Consider the following 5,000-nt stretch of genomic DNA (forward strand, 5'->3'; position numbering starts at 1 on the left):
ATAGCGGGGAGGAGAAGGGACGGATTAATCGGAATAGCGGGGAGGAGAAGGGACGGAGGGAATAGCGGGGAGGAGAAGGGACGGAGGGCATAGCGGGGAGGAGAAGGGACGGAGGTAATAACGGGGAGGAGAAGGGACGGAGGGAATAGCGGGGAGGAGAAGGGACGAAGTGAATAGCGAGGAGGAGAAGGGACGGAGGGAATAGCGGGGAGGAGAAGGGACGAAGTGAATAGCGGGGAGGAGAAGGGACGGAGGGAATAGCGGGGAGGAGAAGGGACGGATTAATCGGAATAGCGGGGAGGAGAAGGGACGGAGGGAATAGCGGGGAGGAGAAGGGACGGAGTGAATAGCGGGGAGGAGAAGGGACGGAGGGAATAGCGGGGAGGAGAAGGGACGGATTAATCGGAATAGCGGGGAGGAGAAGGGACGGATTAATCGGAATAGCGGGGAGAGAAGGGACGGATTAATCGGAATAGCGGGGAGGGGAAGGCGCGGATTAGTCGGAATAGCGGGGAGGAGAAGGGACGGATTAATCGGAATAGCGGGGAGGAGAAGGACCGGAGGGAATAGCGGAGGAGAAGGGACGGATTAATCGGAATAGCGGGGAGGAGAAGGGACGGATTAATCGGAATAGCGGGGAGGCGAACGGACGGATTGATCGGAAGAGCGGGGCGGAGAAGGGACGCATTAATCGGAATAGCGGGGAGGAGAAGGGACGGATTAATCGGAATAGCGGGGAGGAGAAGGGACGGATTAATCGGAATAGCGGGGAGGAGAAGGGACGGATTAATCGGAATAGCGGGGAGGAGAAGGGACGGATTAATCGGAATAGCGGGGAGGAGAAGGGACGGATTAATCGGAATAGCGGGGAGGAGAAGGGACGGATTAATCGGAATAGCGGGGAGGAGAAGGACGGAGTGAATAGCGGGGAGAGAAGGGACGGAGTGAATAGCGGGGAGGAGAAGGGACGGAGGGAATAGCGGGAGGAGAAGGGACGGATTAATCGGAATAGCGGGGAGAGAAGGGACGGAGTGAATAGCGGGGAGGAGAAGGGACGGATTAATCGGAATAGCGGGGAGGAGAAGGGACGGATTAATCGGAATAGCGGGGAGAGAAGGGACGGATTAATCGGAATAGCGGGGAGGAGAAGGGACGGATTAATCGGAATAGCGGGGAGGAGAAGGGACGGAGTAATCGGAAGAGCGGGGAGGGGAAGGGACGGATCAATAGGAATAGCGGGGAGGAGAAGGGACGGATTAATCGGAATAGCGGGGAGGAGAAGGGACGGATTAATCGGAATAGCGGGGAGGAGAAGGGACGGATTGATCGGAAGAGCGGGGAGGAGAAGGGACGGATTAATCGGAATAGCGGGGAGGAGAAGGGACGGATTAAACGGAATAGCGGGGAGGAGAAGGGACGGGGGGGAGGGGGGGGAGGAGAAGGGACGGAGGGAATAGCGGGGAGGAGAAGGGACGGAGGGAATAGCGGGGAGGAGAAGGGACGGATTAATCGGAATAGCGGGGAGGAGAAGGGACGGAGGGAATAGCGGGGAGGAGAAGGGACGGAGGGAATAGCGGGGAGGAGAAGGGACGGAGGGAATAGCGGGGAGGAGAAGGGACGGATTAATCGGAATAGCGGGGAGGAGAAGGGACGGAGGGAATAGCGGGGAGGAGAAGGGACGGAGCGAATAGCGGGGAGGAGAAGGGACGGAGGGAATAGCGGGGAGGAGAAGGGACGGATTAATCGGAATAGCGGGGAGGAGAAGGGTCGGAGGGAATAGCGGGGAGGAGAAGGGACGGAGGGCATAGCGGGGAGGAGAAGGGACGGATTAATCGGAATAGCGGGGAGGAGAAGGGACGGATTAATCGGAATAGCGGGGAGGAGAAGGGACGGATTAATCGGAATAGCGGGGAGGAGAAGGGACGGATTAATCGGAATAGCGGGGAGGAGAAGGGACGGAGGTAATAACGGGGAGGAGAAGGGACGGAGGGAATAGCGGGGAGGAGAAGGGACGGAGGGAATAGCGGGGAGGAGAAGGGACGGAGGGAATAGCGGGGAGGAGAAGGGACGGAGGGAATAGCGGGGAGGAGAAGGGACGGAGGGAATAGCGGGGAGGAGAAGGGACGGAGGGAATAGCGGGGAGGAGAAGGGACGGAGGGAATAGCGGGGAGGAGAAGGGACGGATTAATCGGAATAGCGGGGAGGAGAAGGGACGGATTAATCGGAATAGCGGGGAGAGAAGGGACGGATTAATCGGAATAGCGGGGAGGAGAAGGGACGGGGTAACCGGAATGGCGGGGAGGAGAAGCGACGGACTAAGCGGAATAGAGGGGCGGCGAAGGGACGGATTAATCGGAATAGCGGGGAGGAGAAGGGACGGAGGGAATAGCGGGGAGGAGAAGGGACGGAGGGAATAGCGGGGAGGAGAAGGGACGGAGGGAATAGCGGGGAGGAGAAGGGACGGATTAATCGGAATAGCGGGGAGGAGAAGGGACGGATTAATCGGAATAGCGGGGAGGAGAAGGGACGGATTAATCGGAATAGCGGGGAGAGAAGGGACGGATTAATCGGAATAGCGGGGAGGAGAAGGGACGGATTAATCGGAATAGCGGGGAGGAGAAGGGACGGATTAATCGGAATAGCGGGGAGAGAAGGGACGGATTAATCGGAATAGCGGGGAGGAGAAGGGACGGATTAATCGGAATAGCGGGGAGGAGAAGGGACGGAGGGAATAGCGGGGAGAGAAGGGACGGAGGGAATAACGGGGAGGAGAAGGGCCGGAGGGAAGAGCGGGGAGAGAAGGGACGGATTAATCGGAATAGCGGGGAGGAGAAGGGACGGATTAATCGGAATAGCGGGGAGAGAAGGGACGGATTAATCGGAATAGCGGGGAGGAGAAGGGAACGATTAGTGGGAATAGCGGGGAGGGGAAGGGACGGATTAATCGGAATAGCGGGGAGGAGAAGGGACGGATTAATCGGAATAGCGGGGAGAGAAGGGACGGATTAATCGGAATAGCGGGGAGGAGAAGGGACGGATTAATCGGAATAGCGGGGAGGAGAAGGGACGGATTAATCGGAATAGCGGGGAGGAGAAGGGACGGATTAATCGGAATAGCGGGGAGAGAAGGGACGGATTAATCGGAATAGCGGGGAGGAGAAGGGACGGATTAATCGGAATAGCGGGGAGGAGAAGGGACGGATTAATCGGAATAGCGGGGAGGAGAAGGGACGGATTAATCGGAATAGCGGGGAGAGAAGGGACGGATTAATCGGAATAGCGGGGAGGAGAAGGGACGGATTAATCGGAATAGCGGGGAGGAGAAGGGACGGATTAATCGGAATAGCGGGGAGAGAAGGGACGGATTAATCGGAATAGCGGGGAGGAGAAGGGACGGATTAATCGGAATAGCGGGGAGAGAAGGGACGGATTAATCGGAATAGCGGGGAGAGAAGGGACGGATTAATCGGAATAGCGGGGAGGAGAAGGGACGGATTAATCGGAATAGCGGGGAGGAGAAGGGACGGATTAATCGGAATAGCGGGGAGAGAAGGGACGGATTAATCGGAATAGCGGGGAGGAGACGGGACGATCGGAATAGCGGGGAGGAGAAGGGACGGATTAATCGGAATAGCGGGGAGAGAAGGGACGGATTAATCGGAATAACGGGGAGGAGAAGGGCCGGATTAATCGGAATAGCGGGGAGGAGGAGGGACGGAGGGAATAGCGGGGAGGAGAAGGGACGGATTAATCGGAATAGCGGGGAGAGAAGGGACGGATTAATCGGAATAGCGGGGAGGAGAAGGGACGGATTAATCGGAATAGCGGGGAGAGAAGGGACGGATTAATCGGAATAGCGGGGAGGAGAAGGACGGAGGGAATAGCGGGGATGAGAAGGTGCGATCGGAAAGTGAAAAGCGCGGGGGAGGAGTAGGGGTACGGAGGGAATGAGTGGGGAGGAAGACAAGACGAAGTGAGTAGCGAAGGAGGGACAGATAGGACGGATGGGAAAATAGCGGGGAGATGAGGAGAAGTGACGGGGGGAATAGCAGGAGAGAAGGACGGGAGGGAATAGCGGGAGGAGAAGGGATGGCGGAGGAATAACGGGAGGAGAAGGGACGGAGGGAATAAGCACGGGGTGAGGAAGAAGGGCCGGATTTAATTCGGATATACGGGGAGGAGAAGGGAGGATTAACACTCGGAATAGCGGGGGGGAGAGAGACAAGGGACGTTCAAATCGAAAAGCGGAGGAGGAGGAAGGGACGAGAAGGGCATAGCGGGGATGAGAAGGGAGCGGAGTGAATAGCGGGGAGGAGAAGGACGGAGGTATAGCGGGGAGGAGAAGGGGACGGAGGGAATAGCGGGGAGGAGAAAGGGAGGAACGGGAGTAATAGGAACGTTAGTAGGAAAGGGACACGATGAATAGCGGGGAGGACAGAAGGGACCCCCGGAGTGAATAGCGGAGGAGGAGAAGGATGAGGGAATAGCGGGGAGACAGAAGGGTAACGGAGGTAAAATAACGAAGAGGAGAAGGGAACGGAGGGAATACAGCGGGGGGGAGGAGAAAAGGGAACTGAGTGAATAGGGGGGAGGAGAAGGCAATGGAGGGAGAATGAAGCGGTGGGGGCGGAGAAAGGGAAACGGAGGGGATGAGCGGGGAGCGAGAGATGTCTGACAGGAGGGAAAAGCGGGGTAGTGAGAAGGGAACGGAGGGAATTAGCGAGGGAAGGAGAAGGGACGGAGGGAATAGCGGGAGGAGAAGGGACTGATTAATTCGCAAATATCGGTGAGGAGAAAGGGACCGGAAGGAAACAATTGCGGGGAGGAGAAAGGGAACGGAGGGAAATTGGGGGAGTGAGAAGGGACAGGAGGAAATAGCGGGGGAGATAAAGAGGGGACGGAGGGAATAGCGGGAGGAGAAGGGACGGAGGGAATAGTGGGGAGGAGAAGGGACGGAGGGAATAGCGGGGTGGAGAAGGGAAGGAAGAATCACGGGGAAG

General features: G+C 57.6%; 1 protein-coding gene across 1 annotated transcript in view; it reads left to right on the forward strand.

The window, feature by feature from the left end:
* Positions 1-5,000, forward strand: part of LOC122265329 (outer dynein arm-docking complex subunit 4) — a gene marked incomplete in the record, with an annotated part of 97,150 nt that overhangs the window by 69,072 nt on the left and 23,078 nt on the right.

The sequence above is a fragment of the Penaeus japonicus genome, unplaced genomic scaffold (genome assembly GCF_977035675.1).
Source record: "Penaeus japonicus unplaced genomic scaffold, GWHDUDI00000001_assembly GWHDUDI00000009, whole genome shotgun sequence".
NCBI lineage: Eukaryota > Metazoa > Arthropoda > Malacostraca > Decapoda > Penaeidae > Penaeus > Penaeus japonicus.